The sequence below is a fragment of the Glycine max genome, chromosome 10 (genome assembly GCF_000004515.6).
Source record: "Glycine max cultivar Williams 82 chromosome 10, Glycine_max_v4.0, whole genome shotgun sequence".
Taxonomy (NCBI): domain Eukaryota; kingdom Viridiplantae; phylum Streptophyta; class Magnoliopsida; order Fabales; family Fabaceae; genus Glycine; species Glycine max.
The window spans coordinates 13308864-13326832 of record NC_038246.2 but is presented as its reverse complement, the minus strand read 5'-3'; positions in this window follow the sequence as shown (position 1 = coordinate 13326832).

Genomic DNA, 17969 nt, shown 5'->3' with positions numbered 1-17969 from the left:
AACACATGATCAACATGAGGATGGTTACTGCTGGAACTAAAGCATACACTCTGACCGAGCACTGCCTGAGATTGGCTAGGGGTGTCACTGAGCAACAAAATGTTTATGTTTGGTCCAGACAAAGAAGGGATACATAGGGCATAGGACACATGAAGATAGTTGCGATTGATTAACTAGTATAGGATATATGTATGCAATATTATTTGACAAACTACGTATGTTATCACTAAGGTTTAAATTTGCGTTTATGTAGTATTTGACTATTAAGTTCTTCGGCTAAATAGATTATGTTCCCTTATCCCTAAAATGAGTAAACCCTAAACCCTAATTCCATAAATCCTAATCGATAAACCATAAACCAACTAAGCCATAAACCCTAAAAACTAACACTTAACTAAATCAACCATAAACCATAAACTCAGTAAGCCATAACCCTTAAAACCTAACACTAAAATCAATCAACTCTAAACCCAATACTACGTGAACCCTAAGCCCCAATCCCTAAATCCTAAACCCTAAACCATATACCCTAGGCTAAGTAAAATATAAAACCTTACAACAAACAAACTAAATCCTCAACCCTTAACCTTAAAATAAGTAAACCCTAAACCCCATAATTATTTCTTCCTTTTATGTTTGATAAAGCTTCCTTTTTTCTAATCTGAATATTTGTGCAGTTGGTGAGTACATAAAAGAAATAATTATATGAATGTCCATTGAAAGACACCTTAATTAGCACATTACATGACTTATCCATGTTTTTTTTCACAAGTATGTAAGCTACAAACATTTCTCTAACAATAACAAAATGTTCAATCTTCTCATAAATCTACAAAGTGTGTGGTCAACCTCATCAAATTGGTACACTGCTACATTCTACTAATATAAGGAGTAGGCCACTATTTTGCTTGTAATGACAATGTGTTGACCATAACAAAGCTGCTGGCGACAAGGAACAACCTTCTCTTAGACATACCTGCTATATAGGCATATACACATTCAAATGATCACAACACTTTTTATAATAAAAAATTAACAAACAAGACAATCATTATTTTACCTGAAAAAATGATTGGAATACACATGACCAATAAATATAACACGATGTACAGAAGAATCTCTCGGTGGTTGACTTCTAAGAGGAAAAAATGTCATGCTTTGTTGGAGACAAAGAGAAACAAGGATAACATTATACCTTAATGCAATCACATAACCCATGCCGGTTATATTCATCCACTTATCCATGGTAACCTGTACGCAACAATTTTATTTAGTATTATTTACAAAAAAATTAATCCATGAAAACGTAACAAAAAACTTATATACCACGGATAATCCATCATAAAGTAGTGACCGCTTTAACTCTTCATATCTATTTATGCCACCAAGCAGGTTCATATACTCATCAAACCATTTTGTAAGTTCTTTCAGCAAATGATTACGAACCAAATACCATGAATCTTCATCCATACCTAGTAAGGCAGCAATTGCACGATGAAATTGATCCAACATGGACATCCTTTTTGGTTTTGATTGTTCAGATGATGATGCAGTCCGTTTCACTGAAGAATTGTTATTTTGCACAAAATATAATACATCCATATACTCCCAATAAGACGGATCATGATTCGTTGATCTTTGATGTTTGGTCATCTGTTTCTTTTGTGCATCTTTTGTTTTCACCTTTTCTGGAGGAGCACACATAGAATTTAGATCAGAGTAGGAAATTTCTCGAAGTTTACTCTTTAGAGTCACTTTGCCACATACATCAAGCTCTTCAAACCGCTTGGATATGACTTTTGTCTCTTCGGTTATGGTGACTTCAGGCTTAGATAAACCTTGGTTTGAAAAACTTAGCCTCCACCAAAACATATGGATTGTGTCAAGTGGTATGCTACCAACAACATATCTAGCTAACTCACATGCATATGGAAGACCATGAGTAGTTCTCATTATACATCCACAATGAGATCTATTAATGCCAACATAATTTACACACTCAAACTCAGCAGCAATCTGGTTTAACGCATGCCTTGATACCGTGCCAAGTAGTTTCTTGTATAAGGTAACTTTAAAAACATGTCCAACCACATGTGTACTTGTCTCAAAAGATGTCTTAATTTTAGTGTGTTGCACAATGATCATGGCTTCCCAAACACTACATAGGTCTCCATGGCTATTTTGTAGTAGTCTCTTTAAGGCCCAATGTACAGACTCAACCCTGCATTTGAAAAACACATACAAGAAAAGAAACAATTATTTTTATTCATTAAATCCTAAACCCTAACACCAATATATATATTTATAATTTTCATACCTGTTATTTGTTGTGTTTCCTAGATGCCTCACCTTATTCATCTAGGCTTTAACAAATCTTTCTTTACGGGGAATCAACCATGTTTGCTTTACATAGTCAACAAGCATTGGCCATGGTGAGCAAGCAATTTCAAACTTCATAAGACAGTCATCAAACTCTTGCTCAGAAGGATAATCCACCAGACTCCCCCATGCTTCCATGACATAATCCCATGTATTTTTTTGACCCACAAGGGTTTTACATTTTGCCTTCACATTCTTATCAATGTGAAACTGACACAACAAGTTGGTTGACTCAAATAAAACAATTTTCACTGCATTCATCAATGCTGCATCTTTGTCAATAACAATAACTTGAGGGATTACATCACGTCTTAGAAAAATACCTCGAAACCATTCCAGAGCCCAAACAACATTGTTTATATGTTCTCCCACCAAATAGGCAAATGCGGTTGAAAATGTCATCCCAGTTAGTGTCACACCAACAATGTCAAGTAAAGGTAATCTGTATATGTTTGTTTTATAGGTACTATTTACGAGAAATACCAAATTACAGGCATTGGTTAATTTCACTGCATTAGGATGACTCCGAAATATATCACGTACAACATCTTCATCCTTCAATTTATGCCAATGAATATATTGATCTTGTTCAAGAAGCTTCATTAGTTGTCGCATTTCAGTATTATTGTCTCTTGTAGAAGAACGGTATGCATATCTTGCATAGTATACTTGCTTCATTGTTGTAGAACTGTTGGCATTGTGCTCCTTCAATGTTAGAAGAATATTTTTTGGTTTGACCATTGACTTTGTCATATCACCAATAATAAATAATCTTCCCATCCTTAATTAGTTGCCCAACATATAAATGTCCAACTAATGAGTTAGTCAATGCATGATTATGACTTCCACATATTACCTTCACCATCTATCCTTCACCTCCCAACACTGGTTTCGCTCGCAGCTTAAAGGGACACCCACATTTTCTACTGCCAGTAATTGTTCGTACTAAATCTTTCTTATATGCCCTATATTGTCCACTCCTTTCACAACCAATTAAAACATATGAGGTCTGCCCTCTATTTCCAGTATCTTTGTCTGACCTCATAATCACTGCCACAAAACCAATATCATATGCAATAGGGCGAGTCCAGTGCAAAAAATCATAACGAGTAGCAAACACCTACAAAAGGGATAATACATGTTTAGTCTTCAAGGGACATTCATTTACTTACTTTAACAAAATACAAAATCATATCAATACTTGATAAGTATTGAATGCATCATAACAATCAATATTTTCAAACACACCAGGTTCCTTTCCATTTTCTTCATTCATATTAACTTCTTCAAACATTATGTTATCATATATCCATTGATATTCATCGATCTTAACAAAACATTCAAAAAATTCAATGACAAACTAACGACACCATTCATAATTCTAATCATTTATAAATAAATCTATTTATTTTAAAAAAACTTCCATGTTAAATTTATTTATGTCTTCTACACTACATAAGTATGTTGATATTTCAATAAATATGTTTTTTAACATATACTATCACACAATTTTATTATTTTTTTACTGTATTTAATAATATAATACATTGAAATTGATAAGCATATATATTAAAATTTAGACTTGCATAAACTAATATATGACACAATGTTATTGTTTTTACTTGCATAAAATAGTTAACGTAATAATATTTACACAAATATTATAAAAGTTTAATTGCTCATCCAATCCTTGCTACAAAAAATATCAACTCTTTTTTTATTACCTTTTAATATTTGCTACAATATATATATATATATATATATATATATATATATATATATATGTGTGTGTGTGTGTGTGTGTGTGTGTGTGTGTGTGTGTGTGTGTGTGTGTGTGTGTGTGTGTGTGTGTGAGTGTACATATATGTGCTACAAATTAGTTATAAATTATCAACTTTTTTTTATTACAAATTATCTTGCGATAAATTACTTACGAATTACTTGCTAATATTTTTGTAGTTAATTGTAATTCATAATATTAATCATATTTTGATGGTAAGAACTAAAAGGAAATCAAAATATAAAATGTAAGATTAAAAAGACCACTTTCAAACTATAAAGATTAAAAATAATTAAAATGTAAATTACAAGGACTAAAAACTCAATTTTAAACTAAAAAGGACTAAAATTATGAAACTATAGGGAGAAAATGAGTAATTAAACATATTATAAAAAATATAACTAAATTTATAAGAAAAAACATTAAAAATAATTTTTTTATAGTTTTTAAAAATATTTTTAGGTTATACAGATTGATAATCTTTATAAGTTATACAGATTATCAATCCGTATGAACATTATGAATGGTCAATTCATATGCTTATTATGGATTGTCAATCCGTATGTTTATTACCAACAAGATCAACTCACAGACACAAAAACAAACTCACCTCTGCCGTTGCACAGCGACACCCACCACGACGATAACCACGTGCTACCATCAACCACCGTGACCTTGATCAAACCACCCACAACAACAACTAGGACCTCAGCCAGAAAGAAAAAGCTCAGCTTGGTGAATGAAGAAAAAAATAAAACCAACATGCAAAGAAGACGAACTTAACAAGGGTAGTGTTGGAAATTTAATAAAATTGTTGGGTGTAGAAGAAATCCACACTGCGTAGGAAGAAAAGGCCTTGTAAGTTTAATTAGGTAGATAAGATGGGCCTAATCAAGGCTCATCCCTTCCTACTGAGTAGTAGTATCTGTATATATTAGTGGAAGTTAGTTAGTTAGTTGGTTGTTTACTTCATTTTGTACAAAATTAGATTTAGTTACTTGTTGTGCAAGCTTGAGGATCAAAATATTTTCTCTTTTTCTCTCAATTGTTCTTCATTCCTCTTCCTCTTTTCACTTTTGTTCTTCCTTTTTTCTTGCACAAATTTCATGGCTTTTCCATTGGTGATGATCATGGAAGGCTAAACACTTAATCAATCCAAGGATTCACTCCAAGCAAGACTGAATTTGAGTTTTGGTTTAGTATTTCTAATCTGTGTGAATGATCATCTTTTTCTTCAATCCTATTTTTGATTTTCATAATTATGAATATGCTTAGGATTGAAAACAAATTAGTTTATGGATTCCTTTCCTAATTTCAACTTTAATCACAGATTGTTTGAATGGTATTCCAACCTAATTTGTGATCTCAATGAATTTATGGATTAATTCAATTGAAACAACTCTAATTACATTGATTGAACTCTCACAACATGATCATTCTTTGCGGAACTGTGATAATTCATTTGCATTGGTTTGGTAAATTGGATTGATGATTTCAAATCTATTTTACAACCTGTTTGTGCAATATGTTCGTGTTCTACGACTAAACTCTATTTCAGTTTAGATTTCACATTTTTGTTCTATGCTTTCGCATTTTTATCCAGTGCCTACGAACTAGTCGTTGAAATTCTTCTTGTTGTTTGTAAGTGAATTAAAGTAGGAACCAAATTAGACTGTATCTTTGAGTCGACCTAGGTTAATCCTGTAATGCAGAATTTCCTAGTTTTATTTATTTTAAATCGATTTGATGGTTGTTATCAATATATATATGTCATTTTTTATGTCTCCTGATTAAAAGTAATATGCAATTAAAAAGATAATAACGTGTCATATAATTAGCTAATCCTATCTAGAATATTAAGAGAAAACTCAACATATATTTATTAATGCATATACATAGTCACACATTTGTCCTTGTTGTATCTTGATCAATCATATAACAAAAATAAGTGAAGATAAAATTAATTTCTATCTCCTCTATTTTCTTGTCCTATTTTCTTTATTTCCTCATTTAAACCACCTGAATTTATCATTTATAAGCTCTAATTGTAGTTATAGTTTCTACTGTTGGAATTTTTTGTCATGTGAGTGTTGGTGAGTGGATTTAAAAATGAACTAGAAGCAGTAAGAGCTCATGATTTGATTTCCATAAAGATATGGGGCAATTTTGGATATACAAATTTTCCAGTATGTCATGTTGGATATTGAATTTAATTATGAATTTTAGTTTAACAACATGTACTTTATATTATTGATTCAATTATTGTTAATTAAACTAGTTCCATCTCTCCATTATACTATTAATCATAGGAGAGTTGCTATTTCAAGGAAATCTCATAAATGCAAAATATGAGTGTAAAAGAATGTATTCTTGCAATCAAAAGGTATGCTTGTAATTATAAAATAGACAATTCCTTAATATTAATATATATGCATAAATTTTTGTGCTAGTATTTACTACATGTTTGGTTAAGATTAACTTTGGAAAAAATGTTTTATTCAAATGACCTTTTGAGAGACTAGTAAAAAGTAGGTAACTAATTTCATTGAGATAAATTAAACCAAATGCATACGCTAAAGGTCATGTTTGGTTAAACATTTCTATTACACTTATGGGAAAATAAAATAAATAAGTAAAATGTATTGAACTTTTACATAAGTTAAAACCAATTTATGCACTTTAGCTTTTAGAAAAGTCAAATAAATAAAGCTTACAAATGTTAAATGTATAAGTTAATTTTAGCATATGCAAAGTTTAATATATCAATTTTCTCATTTTCTTTTGCTATAGTGTTTGCTGAGAAGTTTATTTAAACATGACCTAATAAATTATCTATCTAAATGCCATTATACTTCCATGCTTATTTACCATATTCATTTAACAAGGCAAAAATAAAAATAAAAGTTTGAATAAATTATTCAAACAATGCTATTAGTTATTCTAACTTGACAAAATATTCATGAATGCATTAAATTTTAACTATTCCAGGCATAGCAAGAATAATTGAACAATTGGGTATGATGACAACAACATCTCCAGGTTTGCACATTATAATGTTCTCTTCTGCTCCCCTTTTTTATCTGATTTCTTGAATTCAATCATATGTTATATTTGTTATTACATTAGCTTATAAAGAATTTTAGTCACCATTAGAGGATTAAAGTAGTGATAAAAGATTTTTTTTGCTTATGAACTAATTTGCTAACTTAAATTTTTAGAGTATTATGTTAGGCTAAAATATCAAACCTGTAATATTACAAACTACAAAATAAAACACATGTTATTAACAAATGCGGAAATAAAAATTAAAATATACTTCTAGCCATTGTCATGAAACAATTGTCTTATTTTGGTTTTTTTTTTCAAACTCTCACTCTGTCTTTGTAGATGGTGTATCATACGAAAATTGAAAGATGTGGGCTCAGGGACCAAACACATGCTACATATAGGCATTCTACCATTAATAATGCATTTAGTAGCCATTACCACTCATTAATAGTCATTTGGCTTTTCAATTCCAAAACTGATGAAGTGATTGATATTTCAAAACCTACATACCAAAATTATTACATATTAATTTGGCATGCATGTATATATTCTTTTTTAGTTCTTTTGCTAGAGCTTCAGTTGGAGTGGAGAAAAATAATGCAATTGGTGGTGCATTGCCAAACCTGGACTATTCTAGCACAATGCAGTCCTTGATACAAGAGACAACAACAACTTTACAAAACCAACATAGGATTGTTGACGAGAACCAGTTTATGTATGATGATCAATACCTATGGTCGGATCTTGCATTTCAAAATGACCTAAGTTTCCAAAATGATGCTAGTTTTCCTCTTTGGTCGTATAATTTTGGCAATATGCTAGTTGAAGATCATGCAAGTGCTTTAGGAAATACACTCAATCTGAAGACTTCGATGTTTGAGATGGGAAATGAAAATCCAACAAGAGCAGGAAATGCTGGTATTAATTCATTTGGGTCAAGTTCGATGGGTTCCATGCAATGGAGCCAAATATTCAACATTTTGAAGCACCAACAACGTTTATTTAATTTGAGAAGATATTAAAATTATTATAAAGAAAAAAAAATCTATTCTACGAAGAAATGAGATTCATGAGTTGATTTACGCATAGAGAAAGGTGAAAACTAAATCCTACAAAACTCTTAGTGCATCCAATCTAAAGCAAATACTTTGAAGTTGATTGTGCAAGATTTTTAATAACTATTTTGTGTATTTGTGTCTTCTTTTATTTTAGAAAGAACACAAAAGGAAAATACATTCAATGGTATTTTTTAAAATTAATTTTAGAAGAATTTTATTTTTATTTATTTTTGTTTATATAATAATAATAATAATAATTTCTTATTTTCTTATTATTTTTTAAGAAGAATCAACATTACTCAAGACCTAAAGATAGTATAACTATAAATAAGTTTTTATGTTGTATATAACACTTGAGAAAAAAAAATCATAATCAATATCGTAGCTTGTTGTTGAAATTCAATATTTATTTAAAGAAGTTTATTTAAAATATTTATCTTTTATCTAAGGAATTTTTTAAAAGAAAATTCTTTTGCCCAACTAAAAATTATCATAAGCTACTAAAACATTTTCTTACTAAATGCTATTAATATAATCAAACAAACTTTTCAACTATTAAAAAAAATTAAAAACTAATAAAAATCCTAATGCACTCGAAAATGTTATTTTCTAAACAATATATATTTTTATAATCAATTGTTCAAATAAATTTTATATTATTTTTGAAGAGGTGTCATGATGTTTTAAGTTAGCAAATAAGATTATATTTATTAGTTTTAGTATGTTAAGGTAATGATGTATTTTAAATTAAATCAACAGTGAATACATTGTTACTTTGTCACATTTTTTCCATACCTTTTGCTGAATCACTTTCAATGTTCGAATAAGATGAATGGAGAGTGCCACACAAGACTTGTATGAAAAAAAGTAGAATTTTTTAAAGGAATAAATGTTTAAGATATTTGTTAAATTTGAAAAATATTATCCATATTAAATATTTTTTAATTATTTGAAAATTTTCAAATATGCATAGCCTTTTTTTAGAGGCATATTTGCATAGCTAGATTTAGCAAAAGAAGTAAATCTTCCCTAAGCAATTAATGTATCAAATATCTAGCTAGCAAATGTATTTATATTTAATGTGTAACCATATCATTTTTTATTAATCATGATATTGGTACAGAATATTCACCGACTTGATAGAATAAATAAAATATTTAATAAATTAAATTTACCATTTACTATGAATAAACTCCCAATTTCATCCTTAAAGTATTACTTTATTTCCTAAATAATCAAAATAAAAAAATTTCATAAACTAATCCTTGAAAATTAAAAATTATACGACATAATCCTTCAAATATTAAAAAATCCTTCAAATAAGAGGAATGAATCCTCACTTGTTGAATTTTGACATGATCATGCAATGTGAAAATTTTATATCTATCTACCTTGTTTTCTCTCTTCGATGGTTTTCCTCCCCCAACCCTTCAAATTTGGAGATCATCATCTTAAGTTGTTTCTTTGGCCTCTTGGTTTTTGAAGGAAAGCGTACTCAATTGAGGCTGATAATCGTCACAATGGGAGAAGCTTGAATTAGGGAAGTATAAGATGTAGATGGTGGCCAGAAAGTGCAAAATCTCTCTAAAAATTACTTTTTCTGTTTGTGTTTTCTAAAAAAATGATAATGAAAAAAGAATTTTGCATTATCAGGTGCATTGTTAAGATTTGATGTATGCCTGTAAATCTATATATAACTTGCTTAGGCTAGCAAAAAAAGTACGGGAAAGAATAAGACATTGGCGGTGGTCGAGAAGTGCAAAATCTTCCTAAAAGTTACTATTTTCATTTGTGTGTTCTAAAAAGAGGTATTGGAAAAAGAATTTTGCATTATCAAGTGCAAGTTTATTTTTAATTTTAATTCTTTAATTAACACATTTTAAGTCGTTAGATCTATAGAGACCAACGTTTAAGATGTGATGTACGCCTTTAAATCTATATATTTTCTATATATAAATTGTTTAGGCTAGTCTTCTATATATCTTATCTATATATAAATTTTTAAGACTAGAAAAACATAATTTTAGTCTTTCTAAAATGGTAACACGTGTCAATTCGGGAGATATTTTGATGTTTTACTAAGTGTTCACTCAACATTTTCTCTCTCTTTCTTTTCTAACTTTTCTCTCTCTTCTTTTTTAGATTTTAATAAACTTTAAAGCAAAAACAAAAGGAAGAAGAAAGAAAGAAAAGACATAAAAAGGAAAGGAAAAATATAAAACAAAAATGAAAGAAAGAGAAAAACATAAATAAAAAAGAATAAAGAGAAAAGGAAGCAAAATCTAAAAAGGAAGAGAGAGAAAAGATTGAAAAGAAAGAGACAAAATTTGAATGAAAATTTGATAAAATACCAAAATATCCCATCAATTAATATGTGCCAATTGATAGGATTGTCAACTGATAGGATATTTTGGTCTTTTATTAAGTTTGAATCTTTTCTCTCTCTTCCTTTTTAGATTTTGACAAACGGTAAAGAAAAAAACACAAAGAGGAAGAAGAAAGAACGATAAGACATATAAAGAAAAAGAAAAACATAAAACAAAAATGAAAGAAAGAGAAAAATAGAAATACAAAAGGAAAGAAAGAGAAAATAAAACAAAATCTGAAAACAGAGGAAAAATGTTGAGAAAAGATTTGATTAAAGACTTATTCCACCAAATGACATGTGTCACCATTTAATAAATGCTAAAATTGTATTTTTGCTAACCTAAAAAATTTATATATAGAAGATTCATAGATAAATTATTATTATTATTTTCTTTATATTTTATTATATTCAATATCTTTTTCTTTTATTTAGAGAGAGTGAATAGGATTTATTTGTAAATTTAAAGGTGTACATCAAATCTTAATTGTTGATCTTTGTAGATTTAAGGACTTAAAATATTTCCATTAAAGATAAAAGGAAAGTACTATAGTTATGACAAAAATGGATTCCTCATTCAGAGAAATGCTAGCAGAACTCTTTAACACTCTTTCTTTAAGACTTTCACCATGATTGGTTAAAATTTATTAAAAATCACCATTTTTGGTAGATTTTGCTTCTCATTTAATGATTTTCTCTCCTGATTTATATTAAATGAGAAATAAAACTTACCAAAATGGATGATTTTCAATAATTTCTAACCAATCATGTAGAGTCTGAGTGAGAGTCTTAGAGAGAGTGTCATTAGCATTTCTCATTCCTAAATTATTGCATACAATTAGTATTTTGGAAGATAGTATTGATTGTATTTATATTTAAGAAATCCAATTATATTATTGTTAATACCTAAAAAGTTAGCCATTGGAGCAACAATTGGTGATTGGCTAGGACGAGCATAAGGAAGTCGATTGAAGCAGCTAACATGATTAATTTGGAATAAAATGGTAGAGCGACTGAGAAGAAACACTTTAAATAGTGCATAAGTTGATTTAGAGAACATGTAATGCAACTGGATGGACAATGGAGCGATTGAAGGGATAATAATCATGATCTCCTAGATTTTAGGGATTTTTCAATAGTGTTTCAGCTAGGCTAATGTAACCGTTAGACGATCATCATCAATAAGGTCTATCACATTGTAACAATGACACAAACATCAATATACAAAATCCAATCATTTTTTTACCTATTATTTGCATTATCTCGCTTATTTTCCTTTTTGCCTATTTTTTTTGAAATTCCTTTATTGCTTTTAGCTCTTTATCGCTTCCTTTACCGCAATTTCTACATAAGAGTGGTTTAATTTAGAAACTTCAATTCATTGATTGCTAGAAAACTCATAGGAGTGGACTAGAAATCCAACCAAGGAACAAAATTCCTTCCTTGTGTCAATCGCCTAAAGCAAATCAATGTTTTGTACTTTGTCGTTAACTCGGCTAAGGAAATTTCACACCAACAATTATAAAAAATTAATTTTTTTATCCTTGCAATATTTTTAAAAAGTTAATTTTTTATAAGATAATAATTAATAATTATCATGCCAGTATTACATAATGGTTTGATATTTAATGCCACCTTATATTTTTAGCCCATTTGTTTTGAAATAAATCCAATTTTATAATAACAATAATCCTTTTATGGTGATTAGAAGTAGAGTTGCAACAGATAAAAATTAATTGAACAATTATGCTCATATAATAACAATAATTCTTTTATAGTGCTTAGAAGTAGAGTTGCAACAGATAAAAATTAATTGAACAATTATGCTCGTATATTTTTTATTCTTTCGTTACATTTTTCGGCTAAATGTTTAGACTAAAATATAAGTTTCTATATTAAACTTATTTTGATTTATTGAACTCTTAAAAAAACTTGGAGTAAAATATAAGTTATTTTAGAATACTTTACATTTTTTTATATGCTCATAATTCATAATAAAAAGAGGGTAAAGAAATTTAAATTTAAGTTAATTTATATTTGTTCCTTTTGCCATAAACAATATATCCCTACAATATTAAAAAATTATATATAATTAAAATGACCAAGTTGTCGGTAGGATTCATCAGTTTAGTTAATTAGTTTAAATAAATAAAAAAGTTATAAAAGAACTAAAAATAATTTTGATCGTATGATCATGAACACTTATAGGTGTTGTAGGATCAATCCTTGTGTTTTATGGACCTAAGACAAAATAATAAAGAGTGCCTTATATATAAATATTTATTTCAATGAAAATAAGCATGTAATTTCTTTAAAAATAATATATATTATTGTAATAAGTGAATAATACATAATGCCACACATATATTTATATTTTGAGATAATTTGTTTCTTACATGATTATTATTATTATGGGATAGATAAAATAATACTTATGTGATCTTTAGTGTGACCGAGCAAGTTAGAAAAATGGTTTACAATAATATCTTTACCACCATCGAGCAACATATACTATTAAAAAATTAATAGTTTAACATGTCATTGTTTGATTATAATAAGTAAAATCCAACTTCTAATCTTGTCTTATACCGTGCATTGCATAGAGGCTATAGCATATATCTCACATGCCCTTGTATTGTGTTTTTGTTATATATGACTCATCTTTGCCTAATTAAACAATTATCCCAAGTCTATCATATCAATGTGAGTATGTGATAACCATTAAATTAATGCACCTACAAATTGGGAGGAAAAGGAAATGAGTTTGGGCCAAAGGTTATACACATATATTTATATTTTGTTGCAATTTTTTATTGAGAGATCAAAGAGTTAAATGTCAGTGAAATTTATATCAATGGGTCTCAAAACAACCACATAAGTGAACAACATATCATATAAGTAAATCTAATGTCACACTTGTACTTCAATACTTTCTTCTTATCAATAAATATAAATTGAATAACTCAATGGAAATTGAATGCTCAATATAAGTTGGAACCTTGAAAATTGAAATTCGAGGTTGAGAAAAACCAGAAGTGGAGAAGGAGAAACTGAAATGGTGAATTGGGTGAAACCTCTTAGTCTTTGCATCAAAATAAATCTTAATAAAAAAAAATCTTTGAAATATTAGTACTAACTTTTTCTTTTGGTCCCCTCTCCTTCATGGGTGTTTGTGGTGCAATTTGCTTTGATTTTTAGACAAAAAGTTATCCGAACTAAACACAAAAATAATATGGGGTTTGAATTGATTTGTTTTGTTTTGGTTTGGATAGGTTTTGTGATTTTTAATTTAGGGAACTACTATTGACACTACCACAAATGTTATTGGCACTACCCACATGGGGTGCGTTTCACATTTTGTTGAAATTACCCTTCTCATAGAAATACAATTTCGTTGCACACTTGTACAACATAATCATATTTCTATATACACATGAGGGTGGAAAAATAAAAGTAATGGAAATATGATTCCATTGTACATTGTACAACAACAACAAAATTGTATTTTCATTGTTGCTCAACATCCCCAACAAGATCATCAACACAAATTCAACAACACAACTCAACAAATTCAACACATGATTCGATAATTGATGGGGTGGACTACGCGACACAGATCTCAATAGGCACTATTGCCCATGAGGGTGGCATGGTTGTTATCATCACATGCGGGTGTTGATCATCATCGTTGTCATGGTGGATCCATGGTTTTCGTTGCCGCGCACCACGCTGCTTCCTCCATGCCAAGATTTGAAGATGGAGGGTTTTTCCTCTACTTCCTCCATGTCGAGATCTGAAGATGAAGGGCCTTCCTTCGTGTGGATACTAGATGGGCGATGGGGAGAAGGGGTGGGGTGGGTGGGAGGATGGCGCAACACAAAGGGGACGAGGTAGGGTGGCACAAGAGAGAATTTTGAGGGGAAGGGAAAGGGTGTAGGGATTCAGGCAAAATGGAGTTTCACAGGGGTTGGTAGTGTCAATAGCACTATTGGTAGTGACAATAGTAGTTCCCTTAATTTATATGTAGCATATACAATGTAAAACATTTATCTCAATTATAAATTCACTTTACTTAAAAGGTTGGACTAGAGTTTCCAATCACCCCTTGGACGCGAGTTTCATTTAGCAATGCAAGTTGCAAGGGGGGAGGGGTAAAGTTAAGTGTACCAAAATATTTTCGACAAGAGAAATGTTAGGAACACACTTTTTTATTTTTAAAATTTATTGAAAATGACAAAATTTTGTGGGCCTCATATCATATTTAACGAGTCACTCTTCAGATTTTGTAATTTTCAATAAATTATAACTCATTAGAGAAAGTGTTCCTAGCACTACTCTAGTAAACAATTTCCAATCGGTTTCCTTAATTATCAAACATTTTTCTCCAAATAAATGATAAGATTGAGAGTCTAAACGAAAAGTACATGAAAAAATTAAGCTACAAATATGCATATATATTTACCCCAAATGCTAAATATAGAAGGTCAGATGTATATACCATATAAGGCCTTCAAATGAGATTCCTAGAATTGCTAATCCAGAAACCACTTTAATGTGGTCAAAATACAGGCTAAAAAGTCTATATAGGTGCGCATTTGGTTTGCTAAATTAGACTTTGGTCCGCCAACTGAGTATTCTTATAAATTGAACTTAACCTTTCTTCTATGTCACACCTCATATTCATATTTCATATCATATAGCATAATCTATAACCCATTGATTCAAAAAAACGTGTCAAACTTGAGCGATGTCACTAAGAAGACCAACGGTCGGCAAAAGATCAAGATGAAGAAGATCAGCAACAAGTGTAACCTTCAGGTGATGTTCTTAAAGTGTCAGACTGGAGTTTTCAAGAAAACGAGTGAGCTTGCAACCCTTTGTGGTGTCGACCTTGCTGTGATTATGTTCTCTCCCAATAACCAAGTTTACTCCTTCAGTAGCCCTAATGTGGATTTCGTCATCCACACTATACAACCCAAAGCCCACCTCCCTTCTTTACCCAAGACCTCAACAAGGACCCTAGCATCGTGGATGAGGATGAGCTCCACACACACCTCAACTGTTTGTCTGACCAAATTGCCGTAGAGAAGCAACATGTAAAGGATCTAAACCATTTGCTGAAGGCCGCAGAGGATCACATCTAGTGGGATGTGCCAATTGAAAGCATGAGCAATTCCCAACTCGAGAAGTACCAAAAGATGTTGAAGGAGGTAAAGACACATGTCAATGAAAAACATGAAATATAAACATGGAGAATGATCTATTTTTGGGTTCTTTTGATTCCTTCATAAGAGATATGCTATTGGTGATGTCCTACTTAAATTTTCAGTTTGTCTTTTTAAATTTTACCTAAGAATAAGAACTAGCTTAATCAATTTCATGTGTAGGACATGGTTAGGATTGATTATCTAGGGTTTAGGGTTTTGTTATCTTGAATATTCCTCATGTTGTTGGTGAATCGTGTTTTTTTTTCATGTCATTTCTTAGTTTTGTAATTGGGGACTATAGTTGTGCATGTAATTTCTACACATGTTGTTTGAATGAAAGGGCATCTTGTGACTTTAATAAATAAATTTTTAAATCTATCTAAAATTTCAATCTTTTGAACTCTAATTAAGGATTTTGATTTTCTTGTCTCCACCTAAGGCAAGTTGAGTTTGCAAGTAGGTTTAAAAGACATAAGTACAAACAATTAACACTCAATTCCATTTTGTTAGGGTCAAAGAAACTCATACAGAATTTGTGTACTCCTTTTAAAAATAATTACTTATATATATATTTTTAAACAAACTATATACTAAGTTATTAACTATATTTAATTTAGATAATAAACAGTAATTAATAAGCAATATGAAAAATAAAATTAAGAAATTTAAGAACTAAAGTACTTTTTAAATAAATTCTGCAACCTTGATTTTATTACTTTATCATTATTATGATTTAAATTATTAATATATATTTTAAATAATTATAAGAAATATAGTGTGAAAATTATATATATACATATAGTGGATTACTAACATACTCTCACCTTATTTTCAATTGGAGTATGTTGGCGGTGTACTGCAAAATGCTTCAACAAAAAACCTATTCACTTTTAAATAAAAATTGATTTTCTTCTCTTCCCCACCCATTTTTCTCTCTTCTCTCTCCTCTATTTCTCACTTTTCTCTCTCCTTCCCCGCTCCCTCTCCAAAATCCAAATCCAAATCCAAAACACAGGCACCTCCAGCCTCCCATAGGAGCATTATTATAGAGGCATAATTTGTTTTGGTTTTAAAGAACATCACGATTTATTTCTGAATGTGTAGAGAACTATACATGAAATTGTATACATTAATTAATATATGAGAGGAGCATAAATATGAATATGTATGTATATATAGGCGGTGAAGAGGAACTTGTGATTAATAATAATTTGGTTAATTAATTGTACGAGTTGCTAATAAGGCTATGTAGTTTAAAAATTATAAACTATTTGAAATTTTGAATTGTGATTATTTACATCTTTGGCCTAGGCATGTCGAGTTTGGAGATAGGTTTAAAAGAGGTAAGTATAGGCAATTAAAATTCAATTCCATTTTTGTTAGGGTTAGAGAAACTAGTAGGGAGCTCACCTACCTTTTATTTAAAAAAAAACTAATTTACTTATATACAATTTTGAATAAATGGTATTATTAATTATGTTTTAATTCAAATAATAAAGAGAAATTACTAAATTTTTTATATGAATCTACTTATGGATCGTCTTGAAAACAAGTATAAGATAGAAAGAAGAACTTGATCCTAACCGCGACCTGTCGGTGGAACCAACACTATAAAATTCTCACAATAGAGAAACACTCAATTTGATTAATCTGAAAAATCACCTTGAAGCTTACAAGAGACTCCTATTTATAGGTTATACTGAACAACACTTGAAATACAAGTAGCGACTTCCACTAGGCATTTATTTGTCACTAAGCATATACTCCCAACCAACCATCACAATGACTCATTAAGTCCCACTAACCATCATAATGGCTTAGGAAGCTCAAAAACACTAAAAACTAACCTAGAAAAGACATAAATACATTTGAACTTATGCCCCCAAAACTAAGAACAAAAATCACATGAAAATAAGTAAATAGGTTTGAATAAGTATTCAACTCAAAAGCTAAGTAATCCATCCAAACAAACTCCAACCCACATATACGTCTTAAGTATTCAATGTTGGACTAATTTTGTTCTCTTCAAGTTTGCTAAAATAATCTTCAAATGGTAGATATGAGACAATTCTTGGATTGAACTTTGATTTAGGTAAACCTTCTTTGACTTGTACCTCCATGATTAAACTTTG